The sequence below is a fragment of the Canis aureus genome, chromosome 2 (assembly GCF_053574225.1).
Source record: "Canis aureus isolate CA01 chromosome 2, VMU_Caureus_v.1.0, whole genome shotgun sequence".
NCBI lineage: Eukaryota > Metazoa > Chordata > Mammalia > Carnivora > Canidae > Canis > Canis aureus.
Window position 1 is genome coordinate 18,117,303 of NC_135612.1, and position 14,995 is coordinate 18,132,297.

At 37.4% G+C, this 14,995-nt stretch overlaps 1 long non-coding RNA gene and 1 other non-coding gene across 4 annotated transcripts in view; one reads left to right on the forward strand and one right to left on the reverse strand.

Moving 5' to 3' along the window:
* The window catches only part of LOC144293829 (uncharacterized), a 130,075-nt gene that overhangs the window by 79,188 nt on the left and 35,892 nt on the right, over nucleotides 1–14,995 (reverse strand). The gene's annotated exons all lie outside the window — the stretch shown is intronic.
* On the forward strand, nucleotides 10,169–10,275 carry LOC144304202 (U6 spliceosomal RNA). The gene has a single exon (XR_013371149.1). It is a non-coding gene; the product is annotated as a U6 spliceosomal RNA (small nuclear RNA).

Consider the following 14,995-nt stretch of genomic DNA (forward strand, 5'->3'; position numbering starts at 1 on the left):
AAATACAGCACTAGATAAATACAGAACAAGATAACAAGAGTCCCCAGCAAAGAAGCCAGATTGGTATTAGCACCCCCCCCCTTTTCACCACCTCCCCAGCCCCTTGGGTTTTATTTTTTTGTGATGATGGCTTCTCTAGGACACTACTTTATGTTCAGGAAGGTCAGAGCTTCTGCACTAGCTCATAAGCTTAACAAAAATCATTGAGTTTTGATTTCATGGTGACTTCTTAAGCTTTCTTATCATGCTAACCAGGATGCTTTCACCAGACATACTGAATTGTAACACATAGTGCAGTTGGGTCTAAAGAAAAATATCGGGTTTTTCAATGGTGTGCCCTAAGACACTCACCCTTTTCTAAGATTTTTAATTAAAAAAAATATTTTCAGCCATGAGTTACATTCTTTTTCTTATGAAGCCATCTTTTAACCCTCTCCATCTATTCACGTTCTCTCTCAAAAATAAATAACATCTTTGAAAACATAAACCCTCTATTGAATTATATATAATAAAATACACCCATTCTAAGTGTACAATCTTAACAAATGTATACTTAGTGCATATTCCAACACTACAAGATATAGAGCACCCTGCCCCAACCAAAGCCTCCCTAATTTTTCAGTCCATTCTGCCTCCACTCTCAACCTCAGGCAACTGATCTGCCTTCTATCATGATAGATTGTTGTACTTTTTCAAGAATATTCTATAAAGAGTGTATTCTTTTGGGGTCTGGTACTTAATGTAAACTTTTTGAGGTTCATCAGTGTTATATGTATCTATAATTAGTTCTCCCCCTTACACCCCCCCCCTCCATATTATTCCATTTTTTTGATACAACACCATCTGTTTATCCATTTGCTTGTTGACGGACATTTACATAGTATCCAGTTAGGGGTTGTTATGAGTAAAGCTGCCATGGATGATTGTGAATAGGTTTTTGTGTACTATTCATTTCTCCTGGGAAAATATCTAAAAGCAAATGCCTAGGTTGTATGATTAGCTTTCAAAAAATTACAAGCTACTTTCCAGAATGGTTGTATCATCTTCAATTCCCACTAGTAATACATCTGACCCTTGAATAATATGGGGAGTTAAAAGCTCCAACCCCCAATGCAGTTGAAAATCTGATTATGGGATCCCTGGGTGGCGCAGCGGTTTAGCGCCTGCCTTTGGCTCAGGGCGCGATCCTGGAGACCCGGGATCGAATCCCACATCGGGCTCCCGGTGCATGGAACCTGCTTCTCCCTCTGCCTATGTCTCTGCCTCTTCTCTCTCTCTCTCTCTCTCTCTCTATGTGACTATCATAAATTAAAAAAATAAAATAAAAATTAAAAAAAAAAAAAAAAAGAAAATCTGATTATAACCTTTGGCTCCCCCTCCAAAACTTTACTAGTAACCTATGGTCTACCAGAATCCTTACCAATAACATAAATAGTCAATTAATACCTATTTTTATATATATTATATACTGAACTCTTACAATAAACTAGAGAAAAGAAACTATTAAGAAAATCATAAGGAAGAGAAACTATATGTATAATACTATACTTACTGAAAAAAAATCCACGAGTGGACTCACATAGTTCAAATCTATGCTGTTCAAGGGTCCACTGTATAATACATTCATTGGGAATAAGTGCTACAGAGAAGTTTAAAAAAAAATGGCAAGCAGATGTTATGTTGCTACTTAAGAAGATAATAAGAAAAGGTTTCCTAGAAAAGAAAACATTTGAGCCGAAGTCTGAAGGAAGTAAAGGAAAATCCCGTGAGAATATCTAGGGGAACAGAATTCAGAAGGCAAAAAGAATAGCACATGCAAAAGGGTATTCCTTGGTGTATCTGAAGAATATCAAAGAGGCCAAGGTATCTGCAATTGAGTGAGAGAAGGAAAATAGGAAAAGAGGTCACTCATATAGGGCCTTAGAGGCCAATGAACTTTGGAATGAATGAAATGGGAAGTCACTGAAGGATTTTGAGCATTAAAGGGACACAGTTTGGGGATCCCTGGGTGGCTCAGCGGTTCAGCACCTGCCTTCGGCCCAGGGCGTGATCCTGGAGACTCAGGATCAAGTCTCATGTCGGGCTCCTTGCATGGAGCCTGCTTCTCCCTCTGCCTGTGTCTCTGCCTCTCTCTATTGTGAATACATAAATAATCTTTAAAAAAAATAAAGTAAAGGGACACAATTTATCTTATCTTTTAGAATGATCACTTTGATGTGGAAATAAACTGTAGGAAGCAATCAGGAAAGTAGGTAGACCAGTTAGGATGTTACTATAATTGCCCAGATGGAAGACTAGATTAGTATTATAGTAGTAAAGTTGGAGAAAGTGATGGCATTCTGGACCTACTCTAAAGGTAGAGCTGGCAATATTCTCAATGGATTGAAAGTGTCGTGATAAAAGAGGAGTCAAATCAACTTAGGTCAATCTAATTCTAAATCCTTATTTCCTTTAAGTACAGGAAAAAGAAGAAAAAGGGAGAAAAAAATGCAGTTTGTGTGGTTAAAAAATAGTAAGACACTAAGTTGAAACTCATGGTCAGTGGCAATACCAAACTATTTCAGCCACCCTAAAATATCTTCAATCTAAACAGCTCAATGTGTCTGCATGAAAAAATTTAGCATTATGGGGAAAATGTAATACATAGATTATAATGCCAATTTATGAACACTTTAGAATTTGGGGCATATAAAAATACTTCTCTCAAGGTCTGGAAAACAAAAATCACATCAATCCTATCAGATATGAGACGAACAACTATTCATCCTACTATTCCATAGGTTATAAACTTTAAGTCCAGATAAATATATGGCCCCTTTGGGCCAAATCTAATGCACTGGAGACTAGGATCAGTCTGCTGGTTCTAAGTCTGACTGAGATGAACTTTTTGATCGATTGCTGACGCCTACTCAGGACTGTCAATCTTTTCTGCCTATTTTCATTAAATACCTATACCTATACCTTTAATACCCAAGATATACATCTGGAAACACCAATAGATAACTAAAATATCCTACAAGGTGTTAGCATATTTCACAGGGCCCACCAAATGAAAGCTCAATAAAGCATAAAGAACTTAGAAGAACCAATTTCTAAGAAAACTTGATTATCTTTATCAGCTACTCTAAGTATTTTGAAACATCTAATGCTGCTATAGCTGTGTAGACTTCCTTTCTGTATATTTTTTCAATAGCAAAATCTGTTCAAATATATGCGTATATTGCAGGTAGAGGGTTGAAAGAGATGGTTTCCAAATTTACAAAGAAAGAATATTTATAAACACATTTAAACAAGGCAGGTTTGGGAACTGTAGTTTTTACTTCTCTGATTCTAACCAAATGATAATTACATTTCCCCTAAAATAAAAAAGAGAGGGCTATAGAATTTAACTCTAGCAAAGCATTTGGGTTGTGTGGATTCTTTTATTACACTGTAAATATTTTGCATATGTCTAGAGCAAGCACCAGTAAAGAGGCCATATTGGTAACTCGTCACTCTTAAACACAACAGCTGTGTGTATTTGGAAAGATTAAGAACTAGATTGTTCAGTAATTCTGGGAGCCTGTTTACCAAACTCTAAGACGGCTAGCAAGACTCTTATTGTTTACTTGATATGACGTACTTGTTTTTCATTAAATATTAAATATTTAAGACTTCATAGTTTAAAATTTTAAACAGAAAGCATTCTCCCTAATTTTGAGGAGAATTAAAGAAGAACTATTTCTAAGGCTGTAATTTTAATTCTTTAGAGTGACCAATAATATCCCACATACAATTTGATGCTTGATCATCTTTTTTAATCAATCATGACTCATTACATCTATACACACACATATTTTAGTATTAAAATTTATTTTCTTGATTATTCCCTGTAATTGTTCAGGAGGTACTATTTCTGTTTTATAGACAAAGTTATAAATATTCAAGTATCGTGCAGAAGCTAAAAATCACATGAGAGTAGAATAAGTAGCAGAACATGATTAATTTTGTATTTACAGATCAGTGAGCCCCAAGCATATTTGTTTCTGGGCTGTTTTTCTGGTGAGATGTTTGCTGTGTTTCCTGATGGAGAGACTCCAAATGCACATTTTATACTAATATAAGTTGAAGGCAGAATAAATTGTTAGTGAGAATGATCACCTCTTCCAAATAAAATCCAAGATTCAAAAACAAACATAATTAAGATTCATATATTTCTGGAACATCAGAATAGATAGAGGAAACTGATAAAATAATAAACAAAGTAAAGTTTGTTAGTGACTTTTCTGATTTCTGTGGTTCACTGCATATCATGTTTATTTTGCTAAACAACTTTGGAAAACTTACTAACCAGCAGAAAAATGTAAATTATAGATCTGACTCATTGAAGTAACATAAATTAACATTACCCATGTAGTAAATTTTAATAAAAACCATTTTAAATTGGAACAGATAAGCCCATTTGGAAACTGCTGTCAATTATTCAACCAACAAGGACACTGAACATCTATTTTTAGTCCATCAGTGGTCTAGGCTGATGAAGAGATATGAGCGAGAAAATGAAATGTTCTTTGCTTTCAAAGGACTTATAATCTAGTTCTTAGTGACAATTTTGTTTCACAGTGGTAGATAAAAGCTTTAGGTGTACCTTGATATTCTTTTTTTTTTATAATAAATTTATTTTTATTGGTATTCAATTTACCAACATACAGAATAACACCCAGTGCTTAAGAGAACTAAAATCTGTCAGAATCACATGGTATGTACAATACCATGTACATACTGAAAATGTTTCCTGTAAACCGTGTCTTTATTGTGTTCAGTGAGTGAAGATTCTATATACCTGTTTGAAACACCTCAATGTGGAAGAAACCTTGACCAATTAGGTGACCTCTGAGAACTCTTTACCTTCAGAAAAGAAAAATAATACTGGTTCTGCCTCCTGGTGCTGGCAAGAAACACATGAGATAATGAATATGCAAGTGCACATCGAAGATTTCCAAAGTATCAAAGAGCCAAGCATTTAAATGAAGCAATTAAGCTTTAGGAAAGAACTTAAAATTTACCCAGTCTAAACTTCTTTCTCTTGATTTTTTTTTTTTTTAAGATTTTATTTTTAAGGGCAGCCCGGGCGGCTCAGTGGTTTAGCACCGCCTTCAGCTCAGGGCCTGATCCTGGAGACCTGGGATCGAGTCCCACGTCGGGCTCCCTGTGTGAAGCCTGCTTCTCCCTCTGCCTGTGTCTCTGCCTCTGTGTGTGTGTGTGTGTGTGTCTCATGAATAAATAAATAAAAATCTTTAAAATTAAAAAAAAAGAAAAACAGTTAAAAAGAAAAAAGATTTTATTTTTAAGTAATCTCTACACCCAATGGGGGGCTCAAACTCACAAGTCACTTGCTCCACCGATTGAGCCGGCCAGGTGCCCATCTCTTGATGTTCTTTAGAAGGAAGAATGTCAATCATTTTTCTGGTGTCAAGTTTTTGATAATAATTACCTAAAGACTATTATTAGTCTATTAGATTTCTTGTACATAATTCCTTTTTTTTTAAAGATTTTATTTACTTATTCATTTTAGAGAGAGAGAGTAAATGGGGGCAGGAGAAGCAGAGGGAGAGGGAGAGAATCTCAAGCAGACTCTGCACTCGCAGAGCCCCAGGTGGGGCTTTATCTCATAACCCTGAGACCACACCTGAGCAGAAATCAAGAGTCTAACACCTAACTGACTAGGCCATCCAGGCACCTCAGATTTCTTGTATGTAACTTTGACTCAAGGTCATTATACTGAGTATCAACAGCACTTCAATAATTATTTATTGAAGGTAAATAAAATTGAATTCAAATTCAAGGTACAATTTTCTGTGCCAGACACAGAAAGAAACCCAAAAATGTAAATATAATGGGGCACCTGAGAGGTTCAGTCAGTTAAGCGTCTGGCTTCAGCTCAGGTCATGATCTCAGGGTCCTGGGATAGAGCCCCACACTGGGCTCCCTACTCAGTGGGGAGCCTGCTTCTCCTTCTCCTGCTGCCATTCCTCTTGCTTGTGCTCTCTGGCTTGCACTCTCTCTGTCATATAAATAATTAAATCTTGAAAAAAGAAAATAACCATAAGTATTAACCTAGATTTCATGTCTCGCTGCTTACTATTTAGAATAATTTCATAAATTCTATAAAGTTGCATTTGTATTGTTGAGATGTACGTGAAAGTGCAACTAAACTATACTTTCATCATTGATAATAGAATGTGATCTGTAAGGAAAATAGTTTTGAGTTTGCTCATTGTTTATATGCCATGAAAAAGCAATTTACTAAACATAGAGAAAAGTATTTTGGTGAAAATAGATATAAAAATAAAGTAGCCTGCATTAGTGAAATTATCTACTGAAGTCAAAATATGGGGAATAATTCAGTTTTAGGACCTTGAAGATGGGAGAATAGCTTTTTCTGATTCAGTTTAAAAATTGCATAATATAAAAGTTAATAACAATTGCGTAAAATTATGAGAGCCAAACAGGAATATCCATGGTTTTGCCTAAATATGCTCAACCGTCACCATTTTAAAAGATAACTGTCTTCAGATATTTCATATACCTAATACCCATAGCTTTAGAGTGCTTGCTGTAATAGCTAAAATAATGACAAATGAGGATTAGACTTCGAAGTAAAAATAAAGGGCAAAATACTTGTATTCATGTTTTCTTCCTTTCTATAATCTCATCAAAATGAGAGATAAGCTGTTTAAAAAGAACAAACTCATAAGAACGGAGAGCAGAAGAGAATACAAGAAAATTTTAGAAAGTAAACAGCAGACACAGGAGTATTAACTACCTATTAAACTTTAGAAAGCAACTGTGGGAAAAGTCAAGAAACTAATTTACAGTTCAGATTTCCTAAAGCCTCCAAATTTTTGGCAATGGGTACTTTTGGACTGTGAGGCTATCAAGCAGGAGAGTGAAGGCAAAGTGTTTATAGGGAATAATTAGACACCTCCCCAGAGCTCTTCCCCTAATCTGAATGATGGATCTATTATGCAGGTAGATAGATAATGGCAGGTTTATTCTAGAGAACGTCTTTGACAACAGGGTACTAGGCAAAATCAAAGCTAGGGGGGTAAAAAACAGTGGAATTCAAGTGACCTTTGACTTATGGAATTCTAAGAGCAACTATTTTGTCTTCCTGCACTTGGTTCCTGTAATGCCTGCTTCCAACCTCTACTCCTTAGGCCTAGGAATGGCGAAGTCACCTCTAGGGAGTGTGATTCTAGAAAACCTAAAAATCCTGACACCAGGGTTCTTTCAGTGAAACAGACCACCCGAAATACCAACCAAGAGCAAAGTCCCCCATCAACATACTACGCCTAGAGGTACCCAGAGCTCCCCATAGCTGTCTAATCCCTCCACTCTTAGAAAACCAAAGGTCATTGGGTATCTGAGGAGAGCCTCTGTGTGAACGACAAAGATGGAAACAAGGAGATAGAAGCCAACACTGAAGAGATGAACATAGGGGAGGGGAGAAAACAGAAATGCTATCTTTCATATCCCAAAGAGATGAGAGAGTATACTGTATCCACAGCATGAGAACAGCATGATTATCATCTATCTAAAGAGAACAAAAAAAGAGCTCCTAAAAATTCAAAATATGAGAGCAGACATTTTTTGAAAAAAATAATAAAAGGGCTGAAATATAGTTAGGTTGAGGGGTGCCTGGGTGGCTCAGTGAAGCACCTGACTCTTGGATTCAGCTGGAACAGTGTCAGGCTCCACAATCAGTATAGTCTGCTTGAGATTCTCTCTCTCTCTCTCTCCCTCTCCCTCTGCACCTCTCCCTTCTTGTGCACACATGCTTTCTCTAAAATAAATAAACACATCTTTAAAAAAAATAGTTGAGGGGCAGCCCTCGTGGCCCAGCAGTTTAACGCCACCTTCGCCCAGGGCGTGATCCTGCCCAGGATCAAGTCCCATGTCAGGCTCCCTGGAGGGGCCTGCTTCTTCCTCTACCTATGTCTCTGCCTCTCTCTCTGTGTGTCTCTCATGAATAAATAAATAAAATCTTAAAAATAAAAAAATAATTGAGGAAATGTTTCTGTCACAGAGATCTCTCTTTCAGTAGAGCAAAAAAAGACAATGAGAGGATAACAAGACAGAAGATTTAGAAATCAGAGGACTAAAGGAACAGTCCAGGAGGCCCCATCTGAGTAACTGTAGAAAGGGAGACAAGAGGAAATGGATAAAAGAAAATTATCAAATAAGTAAATCAAGAACATTTTGCATTGAAAGATATGAGTTTCCAAATTAAAAGGGACTAAAAAGTGCCCAGAGCAAAGATTTCTGAATATTTCAGTGTTTTTTTTTTTGGGGGGGGGGGGGCAGAGGGAAGGGTAATTTGGGGCCATATTTCTGGGTAATATGTTTATACTGCTTCTTGATTTTGCAGAATTAGGCATTTTTTGACCTCCTAACATGGGAGATGTGGATTTAGTGTTGTTTTGCCACTACCCCTTCATATCTATCACTTTTCTCATCCTCACATCCACATCCTATAATTATATTGTAGTTTTGCTTAAATCATATTCAATATTTACATTGTTGTGACAACGTAAACATAAAACTGTTCACAGCTGAGCCATGTAGTATTTTATAATTTTTCTTTCCTGTATAACCTTCTCTTTTTCTTTGTTTCTTTACTTGCAAAATAAGGAAGTTCATGGTTTGACCCATTTCAGATAGAGTCAACATTGTCTTTAAGAAACAGTCCCCTCCTCCAATCTGCTGTGCTTGCTTCTGAGTTACCCTCATTCTCAGGCAAACCCTTCGAGCAAGCAGGCTCTAAGCACCTCCAAACTGGCAGTGCAGAAAAACCTCAGCAGATAAAAGGGACCTTTTTCTCAACAACTCTACTAAGAGAATCAATCTCTTGCTCAAGAGGATGTGCTACTCTTCCTGTTCTCCTGAGTCACCACTTTAGCTAGGGGTGGAGTCAAGTTTTATCTGAGTCTCAGGGATTGAGAATAAGGCAGTCTCAGCAAACAAAACAGGCTGAGAACAATTTTAATGCATTTTACATCTTCTTCTGTAACTATATAACATAGTTCGAACTCAAAAAGTCCTAGAATTTTATAGGCTGGAAAGGACAAGAGTAAGTGATAACTCTGGGCTGAGGAAACATTATATAAATCAAGTTTTCAAGTTTAAAATTGTCCAGGGAATAATAGCATTATGATTTTAGATTAATTCAGAGATTTTGTACTGATATTCAAGTAGTAGAAATTAATAAAGTTAAGACAAAAGTGAATTTGTGGCATCTTTTAATTTCACAAATATGTTTTATTCTTGTTTTTAAGTAGGCTCCATGTTTAGCATGAGTCAGACACTCAACCAATTGAGCCACCCAGGGGCCCCACAAACATGTTTTTATTCCATTCAACTGATCTTTTAAATGTAGGATTTAATATAATTTTTGATGAGTACTATGACCTCCAGAACCTATTAAGTGAGGCAACCAGTGACTATATGAATTAGTATTTATACTACTCTACCCACTGTGTGAGATTTTAGCCAAACAATTTTGGTTTCTTTTCTTTTCTTCTTTTTTCTTTTTTCTTTTTTTTTTTCTTTTTTTTCCTTTTAGGAGCAGAGGGAGAGAGAATCTTAAGCAGGCTCCATGCCCAGTGTGCCAGAGCCCAACCCAGGCTCACTCTCAGGACCCTGAGAGAGCATGACCTGAGCTGAAATCAAGAGTCCAACACTCAACCAACAGAGCCATCCAGTTTACCCACAATTTTGGTCATGCCTAAGGAGGCAAGACAATCATTTTCCCTTCTTTTTTTTTTTTATTTTTTTTTTAATTTTTATTTATTTATGATAGTCACAGAGAGAGAGAGGGAGAGGCAGAGACACAGGCAGAGGGAGAAGCAGGCTCCATGCACCAGGAGCCCGATGTGGGATTCGATCCCGGGTCTCCAGGATCGCACCCTGGGCCAAAGGCAGGCGCCAAACTGCTGTGCCACCCAGGGATCCCCCCTTCTTTTTTGATAATAAATATCTTTTAGCCAATTAAAAGTCCTTAGCTGTATGTCAAATTTTTTGCACTACAATAGGATCAAGAATGTTGACTGGAAAAAAAAAAAAAACAACAAAAAACAAAACAACAACAACAAAAAAGTACCAGCAGAATTTCAAAAGTAAGGAACAGGTGCTCATTTCCACAGCACAAATAATAAAATTGAAACAACACAGAGAAGATTAGCATGACCCCTGCACAAGGATGACCTGCAAATTCATGAAATGTTCTGTGTATAGATAAAAATATAAATAAAATGAACAGCTCCATAATTTACATAGCCTCTTAATAGTGCTTTCCACCAATCTTTAGTGTCACTGTATTTATATTTGTTTTATGATTCTTTCACTAATCTCTTTGCAGTGTGGCCACATTTATATCTAAGCTTACAAGTAAATATGTTCATTATGCATTTATTTATCAGTGTTAGAGGACTATAATCATCACTTTTAGTTTATGACAATATGACCTTGCCATTTGCAAATAATGATAATGACAAGAGTTAACAGTAAGTCTCACAAAACCCCTACGAGTTAGACACTATCATTATTCCCAGTACAGTGATGAGGAGATTGAAAAAGAAGACAGAAACTTACTGAAGGCAATACTACTAGACGTAAGAGCCCAGCTGGTCTGAACCCAAAGCCTACACCAGGTAATAAACCATAAGACAGGATCAGCAAGGTTGTGACAGGCTGCCTACTTCCAATAATACCTGAAAAAGACAGACACCAAGCTGCATCTTGTAGGGCATACATACAAGCCAAGAGGCCTCTAATTTGACAGAAAGACTCATGTGGTGGTGTTTGTAAGTCGAAGAAACTACTCCTTGAGGACATCTGCTTAGAACTCTAAGTACAGAACTGGTAAAAAAAGAACCTGGTACAGAACGGAGCCCCCCGTGGAGAACACTTCTTATAATTCCGGAGAAAGAGAATGTTGTATTAGTGTGCTAGCACTCATTCTCTCCTGCTATCCCACCTTCCCTCCCAAACTTTACTCTTTAAAATTTTTTCTTAAAATATTTTATCATCATATACATTAAGTATGCAAAAGGTATAGAACATCATGTCCCATCATTCAACTTCTAACATTTTGCCCTACTAATTTTGTTTTTTTTTAATTGTGTAACAGTTTAAATAGTATATAGAATATACCTGTATGACTTTCAGAATAATAAAACAAATACTTATATACTGTCCAGCAAACCTGAAAAATAAAGCATTACTCCTTAACAGCCATCTGTGTTTGCCTCTCTAATGTTGAGAGTTTGAATACAGAGTTCTAAGCTGAAATAATTTTACCTCAGAATTTTGAAGGCACTGTTCCATTCCTGTTTGGATTCCAGTGTTGCTGTTCAGACATCTAATGCCATTCTGCTTCTCTAGTCTTTGTGTGTTAAACCTGCTTTTCACCCTCTACAATCAGAGGCTCTTTGCCCCAGTGTTTTGAAATTTTACAATGATGTATCTTGTTGTGGGTTTATTTTTATCCATGTGTTGAAAACTCTCTGAGCCTTTTCAATCTGGAAATTCCTGATCTTCTGCTCTATGAAATACTATTATATTACTTTTTTGCTGTTTGTCTACACTCCCTACTTTTCCTTGAATTTTGGATATGATGGGCTGGTGTCTTAACTTTCTTTTATTTTCTCTTATTTTTTATCTCTTTGCCTTTATGCTCAACTTTTGGGAGATTTTCTTAATTCTAAATTTAGGCCCTTCTAATATCTATTATGTTTACAATTTTCAGTGGCTCCTGTGAGATAGTATATTGATCTCTCCGCCTCTGGTTCTTGGCAGAGAACTGCTTAGGAAATTGACAAGAGCACCAGGAGCATCCTTTGTTCTAATGAGGTGGCTCCAAGGGGGCTCCTGGATGGGAGTTGGTCACCAGAAAAACTAAGCTATGATTATAAGCTTGACATTTTCAGCCCTACTCCCACTTTTCTAGAGATGAGAAGGAAACTAGAAATGCAGTTAATAATTGATGTTTACATGAGGAAGCCTCCATAAAATCCCAATAATATGGTGGGATATGTGTCTAGGCTGATGAATACATCCACACCAGAAGGTGACATATTGCAAAATTCCACAGGGACAGAAGCTCTTGCCCTCAAAACTGTCCCAGACCGGGATCCCTGGGTGGCGCAGCGGTTTGGCGCCTGCCTTTGGCCCAGGGCGCGATCCTGGAGACCCGGGATCGAATCCCACGTCGGGCTCCCAGTGCATGGAGCCTGCTTCTCCCTCTGCCTGTGTCTCTGCCTCTCTCTCTCTCTCACTATGTGCCTATCATAAAAAATAAAAAAAAAAAAAAAAAAAAAAAAAAACTGTCCCAGACCTCCCTCTACGTTATCTCTTCGTCTGGCTCTTCATCTGTATCCTTAACCTGAGGGGGTGGGGGGGGCATGGGAACTTCCGATTTATAGCCAAATCTGAAAAAAGTTGTGGGTACCTTGGGGACCTACTATTTGTGGTTAGCAGCTGAAGTGGGGGGCAGTCCTGCAGGGCTGACCCCTTACCTGCCGAGTCTAATACTATCTCAAGGTAGATGATGTCAGAATGGAGTCAAATTGCAGGGCACCCAGCTGGTGTCATGGAAAATTATTTGGTTTGGGGAAAAATCTGTATACATCTCATGACCAGAAGAGTCAGAAATGACACAGAAGTGCTCTGTGTGAGTAGTAAAGGAGAAAGGCTTTGGAGGGAAAACCTGGGTGGTTTTTCTTATGCAGTTCCATTTTCCTGTCCTTTTAATAAAGCTTTTTATTTTTCCTTTACCTTTACAGCTGCGCGATCTTATCACTCTGAATATATAAAATAACCTTAAAAAATTTTTTCTCCTCTTCATATGGTCTGTTTTCTTGAAATGCTTTTTTCTGTTTGTTTGACGTCTTTTTGATATTCCTCAACATTGCACAGTGATCCCTGGCTGCTTGATCTCATTTAAGAATGAGGCATTCAACAGATGCTTGGAGTTCCATGCGCGTGCGTGGGGCTTACCGACCGCAAGCATACCTCAAGGTGTTTTGGGTTAAACCATTTCACTCATCAAATCCTGGTATCTGTGCCTATGGGTGCTTGTGAGAAAGCTGGAAGATTCCCCAGGAGAGATTCTTTCTTTATCCTTCCTTGCCAGTAAAACCTGATTGCTAATGTTTCAAAGCCAGGAGGCTGGAGGAGGAACAGCGGTATCTCCATAGTCAGTATGTCAACATTTCATTTAACTGGTTCAGTTTTTATCGTGATAGTCAGCTCTGCCCTCAACTGTGCCCTGAGACCTGTAGTCCAGAAACACTGGGTACCCTCTCTGGGGAACAGACCTCCAGTGCCCTGCTGAAGGAGAAAAATGCCAACCCCCTAGCTATAGGAGTCTCTAACTCTTCAGCATCAAGTCAATCCTCCTTTTTTAGCTCCACCTTTATTCCCACTTCCAAAATTATCAGATACTGCCACTGCTGAGCTGTTCGTGGGTTTTGAGGTATAGACTGGGTTACTTTTTATACTTTCTCATAATGTCATTTTAGAGTAGGAAGCTTTTCAAATTCTGGTAAATCCATCTAGTTTCAGATTCCTAGTTAGACTTCCCATTCTTTTGTTCTTGTTAACAAACCTTTATTTTTGCTCTTGATGTTCTACAGTTTGACAAGTTTAGGAATGGATTTCATTTATCTTGCTTGGAACTCTTTACATCCCTGAATGTGAAGATTTGTATCTTTTACAGTCCCAGCATATATTCAGCTACACTTAAATATATATATTTATATATTTAATTTATGTGTTATATATATTAAATATAAATATTTATATCTTCTACCAGCAGTTTTAATGTACATATCACTTTGCAGAATTCTGGAAAATTACTTTAATCATCTAGCCTACTAATTCACTCTTCAGCTGTGTTTATAAACTGCTTTTAAATTATATGTAGAGTTTCTAATTTCTAGAATTTCTATTTAGTTTTTTAAGCATATTAAACATGCTGATATCCTATTAAACATGTCATATATCCCATGACCTATAATTTCAGTATCGATGGCCTTTGATTTTTGTTGTGGTGATGATACTGTTTTCTTGTTTTTGTTTCTCCTACTCGTAGTGGATTGTTTTGTTCTAGGTTTTTGAGATTTTTCATTCTGTATTCCTGTTCCTTGGAAATTTATTTGTGAGAACTCTCTGAGACCTGGATTTAAAACACCTACATTTTGTTCTATCCATTCTACCCAGGAACACTCCCAACCTAGGACCACATTAATGGAAATGTTTAGTTTGGGCATTTTGAGCCATATACAGAGTATCAATTCTAACTCTAAACTCAGGTTGACAGCTAGCTTGAGGTTAAATATTATCAAGATTTCCTACCCTCATCCAGAGTTAATGCAAAGGGAGCCAAGTTTCTTTCTTATTTCCTTTTTTTCTTAGTTATCGCATTGGGAGATTTTTGCTGTTGTCGAGTGAGGGTCTTAAGAATTTCTATACCAGGGCAGCCCTGGTGGCTCGGCAGTTTAGCGCCACCTTCCGCCCGGGGTGTGATCCTGGAGACCTGGGATCGAGTCCCATGTCAGCCTCCCTGCACGGAGCCTGCTTCTCCCTCTGCCTGTGTCTCTGCATCTCTCTCTCTCTCTCTTTCTCTCTCTCTGTGTCTCTCATGAATAAATAAATAAATAAATCTTTTAAAAAAAAAGGAATTTATATACCAAATGGATCCTCAAGTTTATCTTTTATATATTAAGTCACTAAATCTAAAGCTGTACAGACCCTCTAGAATTCGATCATGGTCTGCCATGCACTTCTTCCCAGGGTTGAGAAAATTTACTAATGCCTTGTTCTGCAACATGGCCCTCTTCCATAGTTCACGTTTTCGTCAATCAGATCATGAGTTGTAAGGAAACCGGAAATGATCTCTAACTTTAACAGGCTTATCTCAAAAGGACACATAAAACATCTAAATACACACAAA